The sequence below is a fragment of the Sceloporus occidentalis genome, unplaced genomic scaffold, assembly GCF_023333645.1.
Source record: "Sceloporus occidentalis isolate IW3139 unplaced genomic scaffold, rSceOcc1.0.p SCAF_4, whole genome shotgun sequence".
In the NCBI taxonomy this organism is placed as follows: Eukaryota; Metazoa; Chordata; class Lepidosauria; order Squamata; family Phrynosomatidae; genus Sceloporus; species Sceloporus occidentalis.
Genome location: NW_028316984.1, coordinates 153994703 through 154009640, shown reverse-complemented (window position 1 = coordinate 154009640; position 14938 = coordinate 153994703). Strand labels below are relative to the sequence as shown.

The 14938-nt window shown below is 40.5% G+C and overlaps 2 long non-coding RNA genes across 2 annotated transcripts in view; both read right to left on the bottom strand.

The window, feature by feature from the left end:
* Window positions 1-3204: 3204 nt before the first annotated feature.
* LOC149314877 (uncharacterized) lies at window positions 3205-5561 on the bottom strand. Its single transcript, XR_016281143.1, has 3 exons — window positions 5463-5561; window positions 4910-4969; window positions 3205-3764 (listed from the first exon to the last, which is right to left on the bottom strand). It is a non-coding gene; the product is annotated as an uncharacterized LOC149314877 (long non-coding RNA).
* Window positions 5562-5752: 191 nt separating this feature from the next.
* The window catches only part of LOC149314876 (uncharacterized), a 29321-nt gene continuing 20135 nt past the window's right edge, over window positions 5753-14938 (bottom strand). Inside the window, exon 3 of the long non-coding RNA XR_016280982.1 lies at window positions 5753-5877. This is a non-coding gene — a long non-coding RNA (uncharacterized LOC149314876). The remainder of the gene's footprint in view (window positions 5878-14938) is intronic.

Genomic DNA, 14938 nt, shown 5'->3' with positions numbered 1-14938 from the left:
ATCCAGTTTGAGACTGCTTTAACTAGAATCCTGGGAACTGTAGTTTATTGAGGCACCAGAGCTTTCTGACAGAGAAAGCTAAAACTACAGTTCCCAGAATTCCTTAGCATTAAGCCAGGGCAGTTAAAACAATTTCAGACTGGATTATTTCAGCCATTTGTTTTGGATATAACTGAGTGAAATACGTTGTAACATAAGCTTTCACAGACTTGATCTACTTCCTATTAAAGTAACTCTAAACATAGTAGCAAAAGGATAGGCAATTTACGGCCCTCCAGGTGTGGGACTTCAGCTCCCATCTATCCATCCTCATCATTGGCTACATTGGTGAAGGCTGTGGAGGTCTCCAGTCCAACAACAGCTGAACGTTTCCAAATTGCACTGACACTTCTGCATTAATATCTGTTCTCATGTTTTAGCTAGGTGGGGTTAATAATGGTTTCCATCTAGAATTTATCCTTCGCTTCTCTCAATCTTGGGGACTCTGCTGACTCAGCTATGTCTTTACTGAATTCTACTCTCTCTTCAACTCTTGACAGCTTTGCCCCAGTATCTACGCGCGTGTCCTCCTCTTCTTCTATGACTAGGCCTCAGCCCTGGATCACTCCCACTGTTAGATTTCTCCGGTCCTGCTCCCGAGCAGCCGAACGTCTCTGGAGAAAGTCCAGGGAGTGGGCTGACTTTATCCATTTTAAGTTCGTTCTTTTATCTTTTTCACGCGCCCTGTCGATGGCAAAACAAGACTACTTCAAATCATTGATCTGCGCCAACGAGAGGCGCCCGCAGCGTTTGTTCTCCTGTTTCAACACACTGTTAAAACCCTCTCCTCCCTCTGTCTCTCCACTATTGTCTCCCTCCGACTTCGTCAACTACTTCATTACAAAGATCACTACCATTCGTTCTGAGTTAACTCTTCTTGATTTGGCTCCCACCACTAATCTCCTCGCCCCTCCTACTAATAAACTCTCTGTGTTTCCTCCTGTTTCTTTGGAAGAACTCTCTTCGCTGCTGAACTCATCCAAACCTACCACCTGTTCTCTTGACCCACTTCCTTCTCATCTTCTAATCTCTATAGCCCCCTCTTTGTTACCCTCCCTCCTCTATATCTTTAACCTCTCTCTCTCTTCGGGTTCCTTCCCCTCAGTCTTCAAACATGCCTTAGTTTCCCCTATCCTGAAAAAACCCTCTCTCGACCCCTCTTCCTTGGCTAGCTATCGTCCAATCTCTCTTCTTCCTTTTCTCTCCAAGGTGTTGGAACGAGTCGTCTATTCACGCTGTCTTGAGTTTCTTGAAACCAACTCCATTCTGGATCCCTTCCAGTCTGGTTTTCGCCCACGGCACTCCACAGAGACAGCCCTTACTAAGATCTCAAATGATCTTTTGCGGGCCAAGGCGAATGGCCTTTATTCTATCCTTGTCCTACTCGATCTGTCTGCGGCCTTCGACACCGTGGACCACTGTCTCCTAATAGATGTACTCTCTGACCTTGGTTTCTCGGGCCTTGTTCTCGATTGGTTCACATCTTACTTGTCAGATCAATCTTTTTCAGTGGTCTCAGGTGGTCAGACCTCGTCTTCTGTCCCCTTATCTGTTGGAGTTCCTCAGGGCTCTGTTTTGGGTCCCCTTCTGTTCTCTTTATACACACTCTCCCTTGGCAAACTTATCAGTTCTTTTGGTTTCTCCTACCATCTTTACGCCGATGATACCCAGCTGTACCTTTCCACCCCTAATCTTTCACCAGAGCTAGAGCAGCGAGTGTCATCCTGTTTAACAGCTGTCTCCCACTGGATGCACCATCGGCGTCTGAAGCTCAATATGTCCAAGACTGAGCTTCTTGTTTTCCCTCCTAAGCCCACCCTTCACTATTCCTTTTCTATTTCCGTCAATAACATCTCGATCCAGCCGGTCCAGGAAGCCCGCAGTCTCGGTTTCATCTTTGACTCCTCTTTGTCATTTATCCCACAGATCCAGACTACAGCCAAAGTCTGTAGATTTTTTCTCTATAATATCGCCAAAATCCGTCCATATCTCTCAGCTTCTACCGCAAAGACACTGGTCCATGCCCTAGTGGTCTCACGACTAGACTACTGTAACCTCCTCTTGGCAGGGCTTCCCCTCTCTCATCTCCACCCATTAATTTCTGTTCAGCATTCAGCTGCACGCATTATTTCACTCGCTCGCCGTTATGATCATGTCTCCCCTCTGTTGTCCTCCCTTCACTGGCTCCCTTTTCCTTTCCGCATCAGGTACAAACTTTTGCTACTCCCCTTTAAAGCCCTGCATGGGCTGGCCCCTCTTTATTTAACTGATCTTCTCTCTCCCTACATCCCTACTCGCACTCTCCGCTCTGGTAGCCAAAGTCTCCTCTCTCAACCCAGGATCTCCTCTGCCCCATCCCGGATCCGTCCCTTCTCTCTAGCTGCCCCTCATTCCTGGAACCTTCTTCCTCTGCATGCACGGCTCATCACTTCCCTAACCAGCTTTAAAGCTGAGCTGAAAACCATATTGTTTAGGGAAGCGTTCTCAGGGAATTTGTGATTGTTATCTGGCTGTCTGACAATATTTGATGTGATGTGATTTGTTTGATATTTGATGTTTTTACTCTGTTTTTTCCTTTCTATATGGTAATTTTATCTATTCCTCTTTTAATTGTTATTATCTTAGAATGTACGCCTTGGGCAGGCTTTTATTTACTTCTAATTTTACCGACTTTGTACAGCGCTGTGTATAATTACAGCGCTATAGAAATAAAGTTTAATAATAATAATAATAATAATAATAAAGTGGCAATAATCCAACTCATTTAATTTATCGGCAGAACACACTATGTAATATGAAAATGTATACATGTAAAACACAGCAATGAGGACTACTTTAGTTTCCACCACCTAGTAGTGTTCCTCAGCCAGCCTTTCGATTTTAACAAGCTTTTCTTTAGGACATTTGTTTCTAGCTACATATTTTCCTGTTATAAGGTATATTTTGGGCTTTGGAGAGGAGACCTATGAAGTCCACCTCTGAGAGCAGCATACTATTTCCATTCTTGTTTCTCTACTTCAGTTAACAGGTAATGTCCATGGTTTCACTGTTTAAGTTAAGAACTGCTATAAAACACTCAATGGAATGAAAACTCTAGCAAAAATAAAAGAAAGACAGAAACATAAGTAAAAAGAAAACTTATTTTAGTTGGCTTGTTTAATTTATGAATAGCTTTTATACTTCATTTAAACATAAGAAATATTATTTTGAGCCACCTGCTTGGCCAGTGAAACGGTCACTTGGTGCTTATTTTTGTAGCTGCCAAGAAACAATATGTGATTTGAAATGTATGTTCCAGAATCTCTCTCAGTGTTTCAGCAGACATTTGGATGGGGTGTTTTCTGTTCTTGATCTGACATCCATTAAAAGTATTTGCAAAACTTAGGATAATGTAAGAAGAAACAAGAGAATGTGGGGCATTTTACAGCTTAATGTTACAATTTTCCACACTAGCATGTAAGGTTGGAGCAGGGCCATATAATGTCCAGTACAACATCACAAAACGCCATGTTACAGTAATATAAAGTAGCTGCCTGTTGGAAACAAAAATCAATTCAGATGGACTAAAGGTCACCACCTTGTGCCAAATATACAGATGGCAATAAATTGAACTTGAAAGGACCAGCCAGGGGGAAAAAAATACAGGCGAGACAGAAATAAGCAAGGTTGTGGCCAAATCAGCTCCCCAAGCACCAATATTTTTGTAACTGTTCCATCCAGAGATACTGAAGGAAAGAAAATGAAATAACAGTTAATCAGGAGATTAATCCACTCTAAATTTTAGGTTAGCAAGATTTTTTAATGCACTTGTATCCTAACAAAGCTGCTGCCAAGTAAATTAGGATTCTTATTAGACTGCAGCTCAGATTAGGGTGATCTCATTGTAGATGTAACACCTCCACACTGACAGTTCAACTGCTGGTACAGAGAATGAGGGTCTCATGTAAGGAGGGCATCATTTGTTAAATAGCAATAGCAAGTACATTTCTATACTGCTTATCAGTGCACTCCCTAAGCGGTTTACAATATTTAAGCTAACTGCCCCCAACAAGCTGGGTACTCATTTTAGCGACCTGGTGCACTTTTGGAGAATAGAACTGTTTCTTCTCATTCAATCAGAAAATCCTATGAAGTGAATGAGAAGAATTCTGATTGACTGTACTTACATGGAGAAGGTCCTACTCCTAATAAACCAAATGAGGGAAATGGAGATTAGGGCTGAAATAATGATGGAGGCTTAGGTGCGTTACAGACGGGCCCAAGAGGCGCCATCGTCGCGCTGTGATTACGAGCGAGGGGCGGCGCTTCCTGATGCACCTTGCCCCTCGCACGTAATGAGTGCGTCAAAATGGAGGCGCCCTATACAGATGGGCGCCGCCATTTTGACGTCGCGGACGCGAAGCATCCTGACGTCGCACCCCGGAAAAGACGCCGCGAGTGCGCGCGTTGGCACTTGCGATTTTCACGCTCCTTTTTTGCAATGCGGAGGAGTCGCGCGGTTTGGCTGCTGCGACTCCTCCGTGCTGCAACCGGCAGCGGCCTGAGACTGCCCCTTTTGAGCGGTCCATAACGGGCCCTAGAGAGTTGATAGATTGTTGGAAAAGAAAGGGGGAGGAGCATTGGCAATCAAGAGTACAAAGGGAGTGGATGAAGAGAGAGGTAACAAAAAGCCCCCTGTGGCTGAAACTCTAGAAGTTTGAGTGCCTGAAACCCCTAGAAACTCTGGAGATAGAGGAGAATCAATGTGGAAACACTTCAGATATGTTGTATTAATCATCACTGCCAATGTACCCGGGAGTATTGCTCATGAAGTAGGAGGGTAAAACCTCATTTGTTTGTGCTGAAAGACAAAGTGGATAGCCATACTCACAGAGATAATGAAATGAAGAGCCTAGCAGTGGGAGGAGCCTTGCACATTGTAGGAAATGTCCTGGAAAACAAAGATAGGAATTAGAGTGTGACTTAGATATTAATTGCAAAGGAACAGTTTTCAGAGCCTCTCCATCATGGGGGGGGGGGGGTGTCCCTAAAAATATACTGTCGAATGTCCAGGTGCTTTCAGGTAGTGTGATTATCTTATAAAACACAATTTTAAAAAATAATCAATCCACAATAGCATTTCAGAAAACTGCAAGTGTCCTTCAGACCTCTCTGGATTTGATAAAATAGCAAAAAGGGGTGGATATAGTCCCTGGATGGAGTAGGCAGAAAGCTGAAAAGGAGCAGTAGAAAATAGGACAGTGTGGACCTTAGTCAGGGATCCACCCCAGTTCACAGCCCTAGTATTGTGTTTGTATACAGAAGGAAAGCCTTTCCAAGCTCACTGGACAGGATGCCCAGTTCCAAATATGACTGGAGAGCATGGTGAAGATGAAAGTTGTTTTAATGCAAGAGCTATGTCTTCATAGAGAGTGCAGGTTTACCTGGTCAGCAGAGGCAATTGTGTGATCCAAGAAAGGAAGATTTGGGGTTCAGCCCTCAGAATCAGGAGTAGTGACAGGAGCAGATCATGAGATACAAGTTCAATAATTCAGCTCCTAGAGTTAACAGAAATCTTACTCGAGACTCCTAGTCCAGTGACTGAGGTTAGGCTAGCCTTACTTCCCATGGAAGTAAATTCAATTCTGGATTACAGAGTATTCATTATGTAAATTGCTCCTTATCCTATGCCAGTTACAGGAACAACCCCAAACGCCTGGTTGACTTGCCTTCTAGGAATTGTACTTTAGGATTGCAATGAATAGTGAGTTGTAGTCAATGTGCAGTTTTTCATCCAAGAATGCTGATTGCTGCTGAGCCATTCTCAGAAATTTCCACCCGAGTGTCTTCTTTCTTTAGCTTTGTTTAACAAACATAAAATAAATAAATATCACAATAGTAATTTCATACATTATTGGCTCCATTTCCTTCATTATTACCCATTTTGTTTATCTCCTACATACCTTTAATTCGGTACTTCAATTTGTTTATCTCATTTTGTAGGACACTTTCCTTTAACCTTCCCTACTTCTAGTTTAACAAATTTCAGTCTTACTCCTGTCTCAAGTGTCTTCTGATATAGAGGGCTTCAGGTAGTAATCTTTTCCTGCCCTTCACTGATAGCTCAGATGGTTATGTTTTCCACAAACACCCTATGTTCAATATGGAGGCTGCTTGGCAACACTATAAAAGTTCCAGGTTAAAAAGTGGAATGTCACTGAATACCAGTCACTGGGAAACTGTTGTGAGCTTCCCTTGGGCATGTGGTTGAACACTGTATGAAGCAGGATGCTGAAGAAGACAGGGGTTTTCTTATACAGGTAAACCTTGGTTAATGAAATAAATGTGTTCCTGACATTACTTATTTGAAAGAAAAAAATATATATCAGAGATAAAAATAACATGTAAAGAAGAGAGAGGGACTCTTATACCATCAAAAAGGAACAGCAGCTCAGTATGTTTCACTGAAGATTTTACTGACAACTACTGTAACAGTATGCACATAAAACAACCAGGTCAGGTAAGCCTTCCATGACTAAACATAAAACATGTTGAATCTTCTACAAATCACATGAAAGCTTCTTCCAAAATGCATTCAGGGACTACTTTTTCTTTCTCCAGCCCCCACTTTTCTTATGATTTCAATTTAGGTGGTCAAACTCATAAATCTATGCTTCTTTAACCTCCTAGGGGGTAGCTGGAAAGCTAGGCTAAATCATTTCCCCCTTTTCTTTCTGTTTTGCTGTTTACTCAGGCTCAATAAAGGATTCTAGAGGGAGCTGCTGTTATTTTCCTGTTGTAGGCATCCCCAGATAACTAGAGTCCTTCACTGACCTGTGGTCTTTCACTGACCTCCCAATGCTAATGCTATTTTTAAAAAACAAACAAACAAAAACCTTCAAGCTAGATGGAAGACGAGAAGGAAATGAAGTGGGGCTGGCTGCAGAGAAAAATATTTTGCATGGGTCTACATTAGTCAGAATAGTATGGGCTACTCCCAGAATATTCTGGCTCTGGAGCTGCACTGAATTCCTCCCTTTACTTCCATATTCTGGAACAAGATTAAGTGGCTATCTACACATGCAGCCCACTGTGCTGTCCGCCACCACCACCACTAGTGAGGGTCACTCCCTTTGTGCTCAAAAGTGATCACATCATTGATCACATGGCTGGGGGGCTTGTTGTGACCCCAGAAGGAGCAACTCACACCAGTGGTGGTGGTGCAGGGCAGCACAGTGGGACACATTGTAAACAGCTACCCATATGTATTGGATTTTCCTGGAGCAAAGTTAATCCAGTTTAAGGGAGAGATGGGCCAGATTCAGTGCAGAAATGGCCTCATGTCATGGATAGTCTGTATTTGAATCGGGCTTTGGCTCTGCATCATAAAGATGGCACCATGAGGGCATGTGGAAACCAGTTCATTTAGACTATGTAGACATGTCCTTTGTAAAAAGGGGCTTTATCAGAGGTTTTGTTCATTCAGGTACACCTTGTGTTTTTAGTTGGTTTATAATTATGTTGCTATCCACACTTATGCTGACAGCAACAGGGTGAACTCTGTGCTGCGTTATCACTTCAAAATGGATTATTGGGATTGAATTAAATAATGATCTGTTTCTTTCTTGATCAAAATATTCCTACCTCTTATAGTTTAAAACTTTTTTTTTTGTAAAACTATTTATCAGACACCAGCCTCTGTACCTGTGTTAAACCATCTGCAGTATTTAAATAGAATGTTTTCTTATTTTGAATTACACTTAGATTAAAGTAAAGTAAGGTAATATGGTAAAGTGGCAAACATCAGTGAGATGCAAATGCCCATCTTTTTCTAATGCAGCTCTGAAAGCAAATGAAAGCACCCTGTACTAGAATTTTTGTAAATCACTTATTTGAATGAGAGTACTTTACATTTCCAATACAGTTATTGTGCATAAGCACATTTTAAACCATTTTAAAGAGGATGAGCAACTTAAAGCTTTTTTGCATTAATTTTGGGCTGATTTACGGTACTTGCAACTGATGCACTAAGAATTTAATGAACTTTCCTGGGATAAAAATACTGAATTCAAATTAGTTCAAAGAACTTCTGCTAGTCTAATGGAATGTTTCAGTGGTGAACAGGAGAATAGTGTATTACAGCTTTATACTTAAAAGAAATTCTTATAGAAAATACATCTACTGTACCAAAAGTAATAACACAATTTTTATGAGTCATTAGCCTTTCCTTCTAAGAATAAATCAGAAGAGTAACTTCAAATCATCTGTATTTTAATATTTTGTTTGGGTGGGATGTGAACAAAAGATTGAACCGAACACTGCCACACTACTAGTTATGGAGGTAGAGAAAAAATAGTTTAATGAAGAGCTTGGAAAGTTATTCTTCAAAAGTAATTTAATCCATTACTCATTACAAAAGTGATCAATTTCTGTTACTCATTATATAGCGAGAAATGTAATTTATTGTACTCTTGTTGCAATGCTTGTTAGGATTAATATTAAAATGGCATAAAACACGGGGAAGAATCTGTCAAAATGCCTCCTAAAATGTTCTTGAAAGTAACTTTTGTAAATAGCTATAAACTTTACTCATTAAACCAGTAGACTAACATTGTTCTTACTCTTACCACTCAAGTGGTATGTAAGGTCATGATGAAACCAATAGATACAAATTATGGAGGCTGTTATGTGTCCTATCACCCCATGAGGCAATGATGGTGGGTACAGATGACAGTGTTTTGTCTGTAGCAGCACTGATTGTGGAATTCCTTTCAAAATGAGGTCAGGATGGCTCCAGCCATTTTGAATTTCCATTGAATCTCAAAGTTAAGAGCACCAGCCCAAGACACCTCAGCTTCCACCTCTTATTTATTTATTTATTTATTTATTCCATTTATATACCGCCATTCCTGCGATCACCTCTTCCTCTTCTTATATGCAATGATGACAGATGGCATTTCTCCTCTCAATCAATGTCTTGAAGTAGTAATGGATTGGATGAGGAAAAACCAACTCAAGCTGAATCTGGACAAAACAGAGGTACTTACAGTAGGGACCCCCAAACCAGGTATTGGGTTGCAACCTCCAGTCCTGGACGGGGTCACACTCTCCTTTAAGGACTGTTTTTGCACTGGGGGTGCTCCTAGACCCGTCACTTCACATGATAAATCAGGTGAATGCGACATTCAGGAGCGCCTGTTATCAACTCCAGCTGATACGCCAGCTGCGCCGTTTCCTGAAGTAAGGGACCTAGAAATTGTAGTGCATGCACTGGTAACCTCACAACTCGATTTCTGCAATGCACTCTACATAGGGCTACCCTTGTACCTAGTCCAGAAACTACAATTAGTACAAAACATGGCAGCCAGGCTGATCACTGGTAAAACTAGAAGTGATCATATTACCCCTATTCTGAAGTCTCTTCACTGGCTGCCTATTGGTTTCCAGGCACAGCACAAGGTGTTGATGATTACCTTTAAAACTCTACATGGCTTGGGTCCAACCTATATAAGGGATCACCTACTTCAGTACAATCCACCTGGCATCCTCAGATCCTCTGGGAGGAATTTATTGCAACCCATAAAAGTCAGACTATTGGCAACCTCCCAGGGGATGTTCTCCTCTGCCGCTCCCAGACTGTGGAATGCCTTGCCAGAGGAGATCCATCAAGTAACCAGCCTAAACAGCTTCAAAAACTGTCAAGACGGATCTCTTCCAGCAGGCCTTCCCAGAATAGTTCAATCTAATTTCTGTACTCTCCCTGCTTTATGTAACCACTGCCTCTACTAGAAAATTGCTGTCATTTTAACAGGTTGAATTTTTAAACTATGTTGTATTTAATCCTGCTTTAAAAGGGGGGGGGGGGTCAACTTATTTATTGAGAGTATGTATTATTCCAATATATTCTAGTCATGTCAGCCACCTTGATTGCTGCAGCAGAAAGGTAGGGTATAAGAATAAAGGTTATTTATTTTATTATATTATGTTTATATTGCATCTTTTTTCCAGTCTGGGGAGCAAGGCAGCTTACAAAAGTTAAAACAGATATAGCTTAAAAATTCACATTGCACAAAAGTTAAAATATAATTAAGCCATGAATAAAATTAAAAGTAGTGAAACAAAGACCATTAAAACAAAAAACAAACAAAAGCAACACAGCACATGAAAAGGCCTCAAGCAATCAGCCCTTAAAGGTCAACAACACAGAAAGGTCTTCAGCTACCTGTGAGAGAATAGCAAGGAGGACTCCAACCTAACCTTTCTAGGATGGAGTTCCAGAGCCGGGGAGGAGCTACAGAGAAGGTCCTCTCCTGTTTTCCCATGAGATGGAACACTGAGAAGGTGGTGGGACAGTGAGAAAGGACTCCTTAAAAGATCTCAAGAGATTGCCAGGCTCAGTTTTAAATGACTTGTCTGGTCTGAGAGCTATTTTCAAAGAGATCTGGAATGAGGTTTTTTTTAGTTATTTAATTAGCATTTTCAAGTGTTTTACCTCAGAGGCCCTTAAGATAACATGTTACTAACACAGAAGCACTCACATTAAAAATAATGCAAAATTTCATCCAGTTTTTTTAATTTGCAGATTGATGTGAAAACATGACACAAGTTAGAAAACTGAAAATCTGACACAGATGAAAAATAGATTGACTCTGCTTCCGTGGTTCAGTTGCGAGCATTTGTGTGTATGTCAAACCAAACAAACCAAATAAATCTCATTGTGAGTTTCACTCACTGTACCTTCTCAAAATACTCATTTGTATATATCGATTAGACTTATACTGTCTGTCTTGAATTGGAAAATGTACTTTCCCTTCTCAGTGTCATCTGAGCCCTTGAAAAGACTTTATTCTTTTGCAAAAGTATCTTGAACTCCAGGGAATCAGTGGGAGGAAAAATAGAAAAGCTGAAATAAAAGGTCTTAGGATAACTCATAATTGACACACACACACAAAAAAAAGCACACCAAAAACACCCTATCTAGGTAGAATGGCAGCCTGCCCATCAGTTGCAAAGTTAATTTAACTTCAGATAAAGGAAATTTAAAGGTGAAAGGACGGTTAAACTTCAGATGAAAATAAAATAAAGGAACATAGTAAACCCTCAGGGATGTGTAAGAAGGAACAATATATAGTGAGAGAAACAAAAAAGCCACCATATTTGAGCCTGAGTTTTTTTGTTTTTAAAGAATTATAGACACTGAGAATCTTTCATGCACATGGGGATTGAAGGAAAATTTCTTTTGGGAAACAGAATTCCTATCTGAGGGGCAATTACCTCATCCCCCTCCCCCAAGGAGCTAACTTTCCTTTGTGCAGTACTGTTGGAACTTTCTTCCACTTTCCACTCTGTGTATACAGAATTCTGTAAATTTCCTGCATATAAATTTAAGAAACAAGCTCTGTTGCTGTTAGTAACCGTTGAAACATCTTACAGCTACCATGCATACCAATAATGAACACAGTTCTCTAAATGCTTCTTTGTATGTAACCAAAATAACACCACCAATTAATAGGAGAGTAGTATCCCTACGTGGGGGTGGGGGTAAATTTGTGGAAGTACAAAAATAAAGCTTTAGGAAAATGCCGTAAATTGAGGAATAGTCATTGAGGACTACCATGTTATCTGTTTGAGGCACGGTAAGGAGAGAGAAACACTGGAGTGGAAGAGATGGAATGGAATTTCTTGGATCTTAGGCGCGGGACAGACCATCCAAAAAAGCCGGTCTCCCGGCATCTAGCTTTGGTCCACGGGGAAGCCGCAGCCTCCAGACCGCAGGACTTCCCCGTGGACCAAAAAGAACCCTCGAAAAGCGGGTTCTTCTTGCAACGCCATTATGATGTCGCACATGACAATGGAGGCACCCATCTGTACAGAGCCATATTCTATGGGATATGAAATCGAGATCAGAAGATCAATATCAGTAAAGTACTGGGTTACTAAAGAACTGAAGCTTAATCCAGACAACAGAGGTTACAGATGGTAGGTTGGAATGCCTGGAGAGAGGCTCTGAGCCCATTCCAGATGAGCGTTCCCTCCTTCTGACAAACAGATGTACAGATTGTGCATGCTTATTGACATGGCTTTTCTTTTGGATAGACAGAAAGCAGCTGTGTGGCTACGTGGGTAGGTTCATGTGCTGTGCCCACTTTGTTAGATCCTAGAAAATATTGACCTTGTCAAATTCATGCATGCTTTGGCTACTTTAAAATGGGATTACTGTAAAACATTTCCTATGCGGTCCTGTCTTTGGAAAATGCCTAGAAGTCTACAAAGAATGAGGCAGCAATGGTACTTCTGGGAGCCCTATAATATGAACATATTACATCAGTACAGGTAAGAATAACACGTACCTCAAGATCAGGGGAGAAAGACATGACTGAAAAGGGGGGAAAAAAGGATGGATACTAAAGAAGAAAATGATAATCTGATGGGATGGGCCAAAGAATTGCAGGCAAACCAAGGCCTCTTTCTTTTTTGCATCCTACTTAGGATGGTGTGCTGATATAGATGTGCTAAATTTATCTTCCATTCTCTATCTATTGTGTTTATTATACTCTGGTTTTAAGATCAATTTTATAGGACCAGATATCAATACCATAAATCTAATTTTAGCAATATGAAAATCACCACCACCACAACTATCAATCCTCATCATGTATATACAATCCTGACTTTACAGAGATACCTGACAATAAGAAACCTGAACATTTGTGGTTGATCTGATCACCGTTGAGTGAAAGCAACCAGACTTTCCCTCTAATATCAAATATTAAAAGGAAAACTTCTAGGAACTCTTTGCTCTCCATAAATTAGTGTAAGCACAGACATGAACATTTGGCATATAGTTGTGGTTCACCAAGATCAATATGGTAGGACAGAAATACTTTCCAGCTTTCAAAAAATGAGTTCTTGCTTAGGTTGATGGTGAGAAGAATAAAAAAGTTGATTTCATAACATGTACGTATTAGCACACAGAGAACAAGACAGTTGGAATCAATTTGTGTGGTAGACCAGTTAGTACATATAGGTAGCATGGTAGATAATATCCTCAGCATCAATTTAAATGTATGTTTCATTTATTTCTTTTTGGATGCAGACCTTAAATATAATATAACATACTGATGTACATACTTTATGATTTCCATTTTAATTAAACCAGTTTATAGTTTTTTGTGGGTTTTTTGGGCTATGTGGCCATGTTCTAGAAGATTTTCTTTCTGATGTTTCACCAGCATCTGTGGCTGGCATCTTCAGAGAATGTGGCTGAAGATGCCAGCCACAGATACTGGCAAAACGTTAGGAAGAAAATCTTCTAGAACATGGCCACATAGCCAGAAAAACCCACAAAAAACTATGGATGCCAGCCATGAAAGCCTTCGACTTCAAATCAGTTTATCTATTTACATTTCAAAATGGTGGCATTTAAAATAACCAATAATATATCACAGTGATAGAAACTTTTTTGCATATATTGCACCATTTTTGTTGTTATTATTATGTGCCTTCAAATCGTTTCCGACTTATGGTGATCCTAACCTAGGCCTATTGTGGGATTTTCTTGGCAAAATTTGTTCCAAGGAGGTTTGCCATTGCTTTCTCCTGAGGCTGAGAGCATGTGACTTGCCCAAGGTCATCCACTGGATTTCATGGCCAAGCAGGGAACTGAATGCTGATCTCCAGAGTCATAGTCCAACACTCAAACTACTACATCACATTGGTTCTCTATTACATTCATTACATGACGTTTCATTGTTTGCACAAATATTTTCTTATGCATCAGATTCAAAATATAATGGGTATAACTGTAAATTAATAATAGGAATTATCAGTGAATAGTAATTATTTAATTAATAGATTTTTTTTTTAGAGAAGACAGTAATTTCAAATCATTTTGTTAGTTGGCTCATGTTTTCCATCATCTTTTTAATAGGCTGGATTGCTGGGAATTTTACATCACTTTCAAATTTATGAACTCTGATAAAAAGTACTATACACTCATCCCTCCACATTCACTGGGGTTAGGGGCACAGGACTGCCATGAACATGGAAAAACTGCAAATAACAAAAAACACTATGTTTTTAACCTGAGAGAACACCTCTCTAAGACTCTCTAGGTCTTCCAGCGTAACTTTGTGGTCAACATGTGCCAGACATTGACCACAGAATAGCACTGGAAAAGCTACAAATGCCTAGTGGAGTGTTCTCTCTAGGTCCTTCAGTGCAACCTTTGGTTAAAGTTGACCACAGAGTCGCATTGGAGGACATGGATATTCCTAGAGAGAACATATTAACAAAAACTGTGAATTATCAAATCCGCAAAAGCCAAAGCCGCAAATGTGGAGGGACAAGTGTACTTTGTATGTGTGTGTGTGGGGGGGGGGGGGTTGCCTTCAAGTCATTTCTGACTTATAGCAACTCCAAGGCGAACCTATCATGTTTTCATGGCACAATTTATTCAGAGGAGTTTTTTCATTATCTCCCCCTGAGGCTGAGAGTATGTCACTTGCCTAAGGTCACCTAGTGGGTTTCATGGACAAAGCTAGAATTGAACCCTTGTCTCCAGAGTCATAGTCCAATGCTCAACTAACAATGCCACATTGGCTACATGAAGCAATATCAGATTTGAAGTGTTTCTTTCAGAAATGTTGCTGCTTCTGTGTACCTTACAGAAATCTTAAAATGAAGTTATCCTGAAGTATTCTGGGCAAGATTTGGTCTGTGGGAATTGCCTTTGCCTTCTTCTGAGTCTGAGAGAGTGTGACTTGCATAAGGTCACCCAGTACGTTTCCATGGTTGAGCAGGGATTCAAACCCTATGTCACAGAGTCCTAATCCAACAGTGAAACCATTACACCACACAGTTAGTGTTATCACAACTGATCCCACAATATCAGTTATGTATGAAGTCAAAGGCTTTCACG